The sequence below is a fragment of the Zonotrichia leucophrys genome, chromosome 6 (assembly GCF_028769735.1).
Source record: "Zonotrichia leucophrys gambelii isolate GWCS_2022_RI chromosome 6, RI_Zleu_2.0, whole genome shotgun sequence".
NCBI classification, from domain to species: domain Eukaryota; kingdom Metazoa; phylum Chordata; class Aves; order Passeriformes; family Passerellidae; genus Zonotrichia; species Zonotrichia leucophrys.
The window spans coordinates 14,773,286-14,783,662 of NC_088176.1; the positions used below are offsets into that span (position 1 = coordinate 14,773,286).

The 10,377-nt window shown below is 38.1% G+C and overlaps 1 long non-coding RNA gene across 1 annotated transcript; it reads left to right on the top strand.

The window, feature by feature from the left end:
- Positions 1 to 1,678: 1,678 nt before the first annotated feature.
- LOC135449649 (uncharacterized) lies at positions 1,679 to 8,494 on the top strand. Its single transcript, XR_010440808.1, has 4 exons — positions 1,679 to 2,002; positions 5,059 to 5,179; positions 6,142 to 6,213; positions 7,662 to 8,494. It is a non-coding gene; the product is annotated as an uncharacterized LOC135449649 (long non-coding RNA).
- The last annotated feature ends 1,883 nt before the right edge of the window (positions 8,495 to 10,377 follow it).

Here is a 10,377-nt window from a genome sequence, read left to right on the forward strand (position 1 = left end):
GGGCTGAAATAGCCACAGGCATGAGACACACATTCTCTGTCAATGGAAAAAATCAAATTCAGACTTCAGAACGGACCTGGGGGATAACATGTAAAACCTATTCCATTTAAATTACCAATAAGTGTATTTATAACTTTGTGTGAGTGTATGAATAGATTATTTCTATCTTTTTACTCCCAGCAATTGTGGTTTTATATAAATATAGATGGACAACTGCTACATGGGTAATATAAGTTGGCTGAAGTCAAGGTCAAGGGTGATAAGAGATATATACTAATGGAATAATTTTGTTATTTTCAATCTCTTGGATATCTTTTTTCAGCTTTCTGGATAGAAAAAGTCTCTTCCTTTAGCTTCTCCAGACAGACTGAGAAGATTGTCATATTTACCATGAATAGTAAAGATTTCTGCAAGACAAGCCTGAATGTTAAGGCAATGAAGAGAGTTTGCTGTCTTGCTGGCCAAAGCCTAAATGCTGCCCAGCTCAGAATTGCAAGGATTTCATAAGGTCTGTGATCTCTTTAAAATTTATCATTGCAAAAATAGCACAAAAATATCTACTAACTCTTATTCACAAATCTGATTTGAATTTAGTAAAAGCAAATAATCTAGTGGTGATGTAATTTGAAATGTATGCAACTGTACATAATTTTATCTTGGTTTATTTGCACCATTCCTTGCACCTGAATGTGTGTTGTGGTTTTTACATAAAACAGTAGAAGTAAGCAATACCATGGTATTTAATGGCAATTTTGGCCTAAGAACATGAGGTCTACCTGTACTTTTGTTTGAGCAACATCTTTCTGAACAGAAAGGGAAGCAAAGATAGAGCATAAAATAATCCATGATAAAGTAGAAAATGTTCACATAACAAGACTTTAAAGAAAATTGAGGACAGAGAACCTTGGGTGCTGCCAGAAAGCATCTCAGAACTGGATGAGGAGAATACCAAATTTTGGTGTAACTTAATTACTGTCCTGTTCTAGGAAACATGGCTTTTTCACTATTATTAATAAATAAACATGATAGTACTAAGGAATAATTTGATTGATGTTTCCTAATCAAATTTATATGAAGGTTCCAAAAAATGACTGATGGGTTCAAAAGTGGATCATGAGGAATATTAGTTCAACAAATCTTAATTTGTGTTTCTCCAAAATTTTTATGCTGATTTTTTTAAAGACAATTATAAATTCATTCCTTAGTGTCTTACTTGGAGGCAGGCAGGTCAATATTACATATTTATATTAAAGCCTCAACTGAGAATATAGTTACATTTCCCAGTCCTCTTATAACATGCTAATAGTTGGGCTCTTTCAGAGAAAACTTAATTAAATAGTTCCCTAGATGCACTAAGTTAAGCATTAAAACAACTAACGTGACATAAATCATTTAACAACCTTTATAAATGCATTTTCCCCTTACATTTCCATGTGTCTGTGTCTCACTTTTACTCAGAATCCTCTGATTAAGTTCCAGGAAATTCAGAGCCCAGCCATGCATTCTGGGTTCAGAACATACAGATGGCTGAACTTAGAGATTTGATGAGGATTGGGTGGCAATTTGCTTATTATCACAGGTTGCAGCTGTGGTGAGCAGATAAATGCCAGCAGGAAGAGCAGCATGGGAGTTTCAGGGTGCTTGTGCACAACAAAACTCAGGTCAAACAATACACTCACACCCCTTTAACGAACAAATTCTAGTTGATCCTTTTATTATTGTGGTGGTTGATACTACTTCACTGTGTCATGGTAATTTGTCATCCTTGGCATGCATGGCACTTCATCCGCTTTATAATGCACCCCCTCTTCTGTGTCTGGGGAACAACCGGGGCTTGATGGAAGTGGGGCTGCCTTACCACCTTGGCCAGGGAGGTGATGATGCGTGAAACGGTGTCCTTTATTGCCGGAGATAATGCTCTGGCGCTGGGAGGGAGAGAGCCTGGAGTGGGAAAGCTCATTCCCTTGAAGTGAAGGAATTAAGCTGCAGCATTTCTGCTCAGGTGAGTTGCTGATGCTCTGCTCTGTTCCCCTTGGCATGCCTTTTGCAGCTGCAGTGTGCTTGGGGCTCTGGGCTTTGTGGTTTTCTGAACTCTAGCCCTAACCTGCTCTTTGATGGAAACACTGCAGTATTCAAGTCACACCTATCACCTGAACAGTACCAGGACACTCAGGTCTGACACTCAGTTACCCACTGGGTATCTAAGGAGGCTGGTAGCCCTGATTTTCTGATGAATCACTCAAGTTAAGTGTCACTCACTGCATTATGGTTACATAACTCATGACAGCAGAGCATAGCACCCATTGCAATTAATTTAGTTGGACATTAATGAAAGCTGTGTTTCAATGCTGCTTGCCATTTGCCATAGTATGAAGAAATGTAATATATAATGTAATGATATAATTCAACCAAAGAACACTTCTCTCCTGTAATCACTGAATCACAGAGTTGACTAGGCTGGAAAAGAGCTTTGAGATCAAGTCCAACCAAACTTTCAGTTTCATTCCCAGATACAGACCTCATCAGGTGAGCAGGCACGTGCACAATAAAACAAGAATTACTTTCGGAACATTATTCAAAATGAAATGTAAGATTTATCTGGCTTTTCTACTATTTTTTCTACTTTTCTTCCTATTTTTTTTTTTAATTAAAAAGAAAGAATGGTATTGATAGTCCACTATTAGTACAGATGTTGGCATTAAAGAGCTGGCAACTGCGCTGACATATTATAGTTTATGCAGCTATAATATGTCAGACATTCTGGTTATACCCTTCTAGATTTTTACCAGTTATGCTGATGTTGTGTTAGAGCATTCTTCTACTGTACTATTTTTGTGCTTTTAGAGACCTAGTAATAAAACAGATTGCCTGACATAGCAGAATTTACTTTCTGGGTTTGGTGACTCGTGGTCTGCACCACTTTCCAGACAACCATAAGAACATTCTCTTTAACTTGACTGTTACTATGTCCCTTGCACAAACTATAGTGAAACTATAGCAAACTATAATGAGACTACTAATGAAATTACACTTAGAGGATGGATTGGCAGGTGGAATTCCCTAGTTTCTAATAGATAACCAAAGCATATGAGTCTATTGAGCCAAGAAATAATATTCTGGGAAGTACCTGTTATGACTCTGCAATATGGTGACTTGATGATTTACTGTGGCTGGAGGCAGCTCATGTGCCACAGCTGCTTGTGATCCCAGCCATTTCATTTAGGGACTTTCATGCTGCTCTCAAAAGATTGAGGCAAAGAGCAGATTTCATTTCCTGTTCTTCACAGAGAAATGTATACAACAAAATTGTTTGGAATGCATTCCCTCTTACACTGCGCTCAAAAAGCAAACTATTACTTTGGAAAATGGCTTTTTTAGAAAAAATATATTTTGGAAAATAACATTTCTGGTCAACTTTTCTGTACAAGCAAACCCATCTGATGAGATTGTTGCCATCACACTGGTTTTGATAAGAAGAAATTTGCTGATCAAGCAATGGTTTGCAAAAAAACCTTGTATATACTTTATATGACAGGAGATATTGAAGGGGAACCTTTCTGAGCAAAACCGAATGCAGTGGTTATAAGCTTTGACCATGACACTCTAAAGAACAAGGGAAACATACTGGTCTACACATGTATTAAGAGTTGTGTGGCAATTTATCACTAGATAAATTACAGTTTTATAATGAACAAAATGTATTTTTCATAATTTGAAAGATGCTTGGAAGGTTTTAGAGGAAAATATATCACCATATTAAGTAGCAGACAAAGCAGAAGAGGAGAGCCTATCAAATGAAGCAAGACAGAACTCCATTATATAAGATATACATATGTAAAATCTCTAACATAGTGAAGAAAATGATTTGACTTTTCTGATTGACCTTTTTCTCACTGAAGCTGTAAAACTTTTTTAAGTATAAAAGGAAAATTCTATGAAATCTATGGAAGGCAGCCAACCTATTATTTAATATTCCACATGACTGGATAATATTATTGATGGATAATAGGCAATTTGTTGGAATATAGTAAGAAAACATACATATTTTTCCACTTATATGTGCAATTCTCTGTAAAAATTAGCTTTTTTCATTTTTATTATTTTTCCTGGAGATGGAAGAATAAATAGAAATTAAGAGAGATACCGTAAGGTACAGTTCTTTTCTGTAGGACTATATTACTCTTTTCTAATTTTGTAAAACTCTTTAAAAAATATCTCGGGAAACTACTGTGAAACAAGAGGGCATACTGATGGATTCACAATATCATCTTCAAAATAGAAAAATGATAAATAATGTTCCCAAAGCCTAACTGTGGTATACCTTAGAGGTTTCTGAAATCAATTTTCAAATAAAGAAAAACTCATAAATCTTGTAAATTTACTAAGAAAGAATTTATAGCATACTCCTTTAAAATGCTGTAAAGACTTTTGGACATAACAAGTCCTGAGAAAAACCTTAGTGTTTCAAATGAAGTGAAACTAGTTTCTTTGTCTATGTCATGGGACTGCTAATTTTTGTTAAACATTTGTTTGGGAGGTACTTATTCTATTGTTCTCTGCCCACTATCTCTTCTGTTATTTTTATTAAAATATAAACAAAAGAAGTTACTTTAATATTACTACATAGCTCTAATTTGTCATTTCTACTCCATGCAAAGTTCCGCTGGATCTAAGCTTACAACTTCATTTGTCTATTTGGTTTTCAAGATGTGAGAGCATTTCTAAGGCACATTTTCCCCTTATTGGCCATAGCAGATTTTGCAGCTGTTGTCTCACAAGCTTTGCTGCAGTGACACACAGCTTCAGAAGGGCACTGAGACCCTAGCAACTTGCAAAGTCTGACGAATATTTTCATACTGGCTTGGTAAATGAGTCATAACCTTTGAGAATTGCCTGAGGGCACAAAGCAATTCAAGGGAAGAGTCATTTAGAGAACTCATCTTTGCAGACTCCTTTTCTCTCTTCACTAGTTAACAAGGGTCTTTTTGTAATCACAATAAAATGCTGATTTCTAGAATGCTGTGTTCTTGCTGTACATGCTGTATATTCTTGTTTAAGCCTATACCACTGACCAGTGGCAGAGACAGAATAACTGCACTTACTGGATCTCTGATTTGAGATGGTCATCGATTTTTATAATTGGGCAAGAGACCTCATATTCCTCCTCAAACAGGTGAAGGTAAAATATTATTTCATTAATACATTTAATATGCATTCATTGGTTATAGGGAGGATCTGCACTTAACCCAGTTCTGAGGAGGTCTGGCAAGACCTTGTTGAGCTGCATGAACAATCACCTCCTACATCCCTAACAAATGTCTTTTGGAAAAGAGGGTAGGAGAGAAGGGAGCCTGGAGGAGTCCAATATTACTTTTTGAAACTTTCAAGAGCAAGCTACAAAAGGTCTCTCAATTTTGAGTCTTGCATCTCTTCTCTCATGGTCTGGAATCACACAAGTGTAATTTAGATTAGACTGGAAATGTGGAAACAATTTGGCTAGTGATGCATAAGGAACAGAAACCAGTTCTCCCTTTCTGATTCTCTTCTGTCAAGACAGAGAATAAAAAGCAAATCATCTCTGCTTCCCTTATTAAAATATGGTTCCTAATATTCAAAGGGAAGTAATCCATAGAATACAAAGGCAATGTTAAGACATAGGTAATTTAGAGGGTGGCAGAATGTGTCATGTAAGGCTAGTGGAAATGCAGTACAACAACGGATTTGTTGAAAAGCAGGGAAGTTTTAAAGTAGACTTTTTCAAGTGTTCTTTTCACACACTGCCTGTTGCAACTGTGTAATACAATAACATAAAATTGCTGTCATTAATAGTATGGACCTATTTTGCCTGCAGAATTAGGCTCAGCAGGATGGATCATTGTTAAATTGCAGAAAACATTAAAATAAACTCTGGGTATTGAGGTAGCTAACTTGGATAAAGTTTTAGAAGCATGATGCAATGTTCAAGACTATGTAACACTGAAAAGTAGAGTGCCCAGAGTAGACATGGCAGAAGAAATTGAAGTCTGTCCTTTAGTTATCAAACAAACAAACAAGATCCCTGGCCAGTCACTGAGACTGTCATGAAAATGCTGTCATATCAATTAAAGCTGCTTTTCCCCCGTTTTTTTTCCATGCTGGCAGAGGCCCAAACAAAGGACTTGTGACATCCCAGCCCAATTTCTTTTTGACTTTCTGTAACTTGCATAAAAGTAGGTGAGTGAACATCCCATTTTCTTATTATTTCACTGCTAGTCTTTAGAACTTGGAGGTCTGTATTTGCAGTGCTGTCAAACTGAGAGCAGAGTGCACACCCAGCGTGTTCTCACTGTCAGTGCTGCTGGTGGACCTGGCATTCAGGTCTGTCCTTACCCTGATGCAGTGCATGGGGGAAACAAGGTGCCTTGAGTTATTTCTCTGAGCTCCCAACAGCAGGATTCACACACAGAATCCTTCCAGACAGCCAGGATTCACACACAGCCTGTGGCAATAGTGAGGTGTTTTGTGCCATGCTGTGAGAATGCTCTGGTTGCTCTTTAGCAACCAACTGCTCACGATGCCCCAAGAGAGGGCATTGCCACGGGAGTCACAATGATGGATCTTACTAGATTTGGTAAATCTCATGTGGACACAAAGAAATTACACTGATGTAATCACCTGAGTAAACAAATATGGAATTTCACTGAACTGAGAAACAGGTTCTGTATTTTTATTGCAATAAAGGATGATAGATGATCAAAGCAGAGGCATCCAAGATGCAGACATACGTCAATGCAGAAGATTCTAATAGCAGAGAATAGCACACTGTGCTTCAGTTCATGGTAATTCTTTCTTTGTGAAAGGCAAGTACTATTGTTCTCAGGGTTGGAACATATTTTCTCAAACTGAACTCTTAGGGAATTTCATTCCTTTGATGTCACTGTCCATTTTAATTCATGCATACCCAAAAAGCCATGATTAGACCCTAGGCAGAAGGAGAAAATGAAAACTGGTCAAATTAAGCAATATGTGGAGCAAGTTTGTTGAGTGAATATTTCACTCCAGGTTTGCTGATGTTGATGGGGAACAGCCACACTGCTGCTCTTGCAGGGCAGTGTTCCCATACCTGCAGCCAGAGACTTGGCTCCCAAGGAGCTTTGTTAGCAGGATGGCACCAAGACCAGGTATTAGAAACTCTGCCAGGTTACAAACGCTGCTTTCTCAGATAATGAGAAAAAAAATGGCGAGAGGTCTTCACAGGTATTTCTTACCCACAAACTCACCTTGTCCCCTCTTTCAAACAGAGAAGCAAGGTTCATTTTTCCTTAATGCATTGTATAGTGGGGGTTGAAACCTGCAGGTGGAAAGCATAGTGCTGTTATTATTACTTACTCTTATAAAAGACAGCACAGGGATTGCCAACAGTGAATCTGTCTCTCAGAGTTAGGTTTGAAATTTGCAGTCCTCAGCTATCTGGGTAGGTTTAAGGAATAATTTCTATTATTTGTAATATATGAAGCAATAAAATGCTCCTAAGAATGATTAATAGCCAAAGTGAAGCTCAGACGTTTCATCGATCTCAAAAGCCATTTATTGCAAGTATGTGAAAGCAAAAGAGATCATTGCTATTATACAACAAACTATAAAATCAGAAAGGAGAAAAATGCATCTTTTTCTTCTTGCAGATGATGAAAAGGTATTCTGCACTTTTCCTCTCTGCTGGATTTTCCATTGGAAACACATGTTGGAGGCATGAGTGGGATCAATAACATCACAGAGCTTTAAAGACTGATTAAATGATCAAGGACAGATACATTTGAGGATAAGCTGAAAAACTGTTCACAGAAGCAGTTGGTGCAGAGCAGAGGTGACTGGACTGGACAATGAGGGTTTCATGTGCAGATACGTTTGAATTTTTCTGCCTGGAATTCTGTGCTTGTTACATAACCTCTCTTGATTAATTGAGCCCCTGTGCCAGGTTGTCAGCTGCAGCTGAGGTATGTCTGGCACAGCCAAGAACTGGCACACCAGCCTGCTGCTAGGTTTTGCCCTGTTCCACCCCAAGCCTCAGACAGAATGAGCCTCAGGAACACCTGATGGCTTGGATGTTCCTGTGTTGGTTCTGTACCACCTGAAGACTCCCCTTCACACCAAACAAAACGTCCAGTCCTTTGACTTCACACTGGTCAGAGCAGCCCCACAGAAATTCTGACTTCGACAGAACATTCCTGGAGGCCCCATGCTCTGGTCATGAGCAGACAGCCTTTTGCACAAGGTAAAAATATCAGCCATTCCACTGGTCATGAGCCACTCTAATAACTACTGATGTCTGGGGGACCTAGAACACATTAGGTGCATTAGGACAACTGGAATTTGTTATATTGAATATGTGATTCTAGTCTTGCATTTTTAGGTCCCAAATGGAAGAAGTCTTAAGAGATATTCAAAGAGAAGTCATGGTGAAACGAGTTTTCCCTTTATTCCATGCAGTAGTGAAGAGTGAACAGAATTAGGGAAGTCTAACTAGGGAAGGTTGCATGCAGCTGAACTTTTTTTTTTTGTTTTAACCAATTTTCCAGGCTATGCTCCTACAAGTAATAGGGATTTATTTCAAGAAGTTGAATTTAAATAATTTACCTGTCCTTGTGAGGCAGATAGAAATGGTGTATTGTCTCTTTTCTCCCTCTTGAAAGGTGTGCTCATGCAGACACCAATGCAGAGACCAAATGTTTCATGAAATCAATGAAATCCTATGCAATACTGGATGGAAGCACTACCTTGTATGCTTTCTGCTTCTCCCTGTGTGCTGAGAGACTTTTTTTATTGGATATTCTTCTAACCTAACTGCTTGCTATATACAATCTTTCCCTTTTTTTCTCCTTAATATAAATCAACAATCTTTACTAAAAATGAAAATTTAATAACACATTATAGATTCAGATGAATCAATAGCTCTAATGGTTTGGAAGAGAGTTTTGCCCAGTTGATTAATTTGGATTATCAAATTCTGGAGACACAGACTGCAGTTCATGGATTTTATGATGCCCAAGATGGCTTTGCCTTCATCCAGAAGGTAACTGACGATACCTAATTAATGACGAATGTTTCAAACACATACTTGCTGTAGCTACTATAGTCTTTTAGCTGAAATCAGCAATTTACCTTTCTTCCTGGCTCATTAAACTCTATTTTGAGCTCCAATAATATACAGCTAATGATCATGTCTTTAAGAGTATTTGCAAATCAGTCACCTCTGCCCTGGAATTAGTTCTTAAAAAGTCTAAAAATCTACAATAATTTAAAACAGAGTGCATATCAATGCTTCAGGGCCTGTATAATTTGAAGGTTGGGGGGATATTTTCTCCTTTCTCTTGATAAGATCTCTTGCTAAGAGAAGCTCTTCTGGTAAAATCTTTTCTCCTCCTCCTCATCTGCATGTGCAATGTACAAAATTCAGTCTCAACTACATTTTCGGGTTGTATTTATAAATGTTATGGCTAGATTCTGGGTATCAACTTCTCCTCAGAGGAGCATTTGCCATTATAAAGGAGTCTGCAGTGGGGTAACACATTCCTAATGTATCCATCAGCAAATTATCTAGGCAGTAGTCACAAAATTGAGATTTAGTAGTAAATGTAATTGATTTTTTTTCACAATAGGAGCTGAGTTGAGAAGTTAGAAAAGAGTCTTAATTTAGGGTGACTGGAAATAGAAGTGTTGGGGTTTTTTTCTCAGAATGCAAAAAAGGCATTCAGCTGTGTGTGGCATCAGGGTTCAAACCCAAAGCCAGCCTGCATAAAGGACAACTTCTTCCATCTGCCAGGAGCACACCCTACTCACAGCATTTGAAAGCTATCATAGCAGAGGTCACCCTTAGCAAATGCCCTTTTCCTCTTCAGTTGTGGCTATGTGAAAAATAAAAGTCTCTCTGGAACTATTTTGGAAATTAAATTTACATTTTTAATAGCATCAGTATGCCTCCTGTTGTGTTCTTCACCAAACATTTTCTGATACCCTGTATGAGATTTGCCTTAGTTTGTATGTAAAAAACCTCTGCTCTTCTGAGGTCAAGTGACTTTATTGGATGATCTGTACCTTTGAAAGTTTCTCTGACTATCTTTGTTACCTATTGAAGGGCTCAGCAGAAGGATCACGTTCAGCATTGTGATCTGAAATTGATTGGGATCAGACTCATTCTAATCAGCTCTGGCACAAAGTAACACAGCATAGGGCTCTCTGCCAAGAACAGTCTGATCTCAGCTCCTGAGTGCTTCACAGTGAAGCACTGCAGTCTCTGGGCTTCCATGGAGAGCAGTTTTTTTCCTAGGGTAAGAATGGAGAACAGGCTGCTGGATTAGCAATGCTTTTCTTTTGGAGGGTCTGTAAGGAACGTGGAGGACA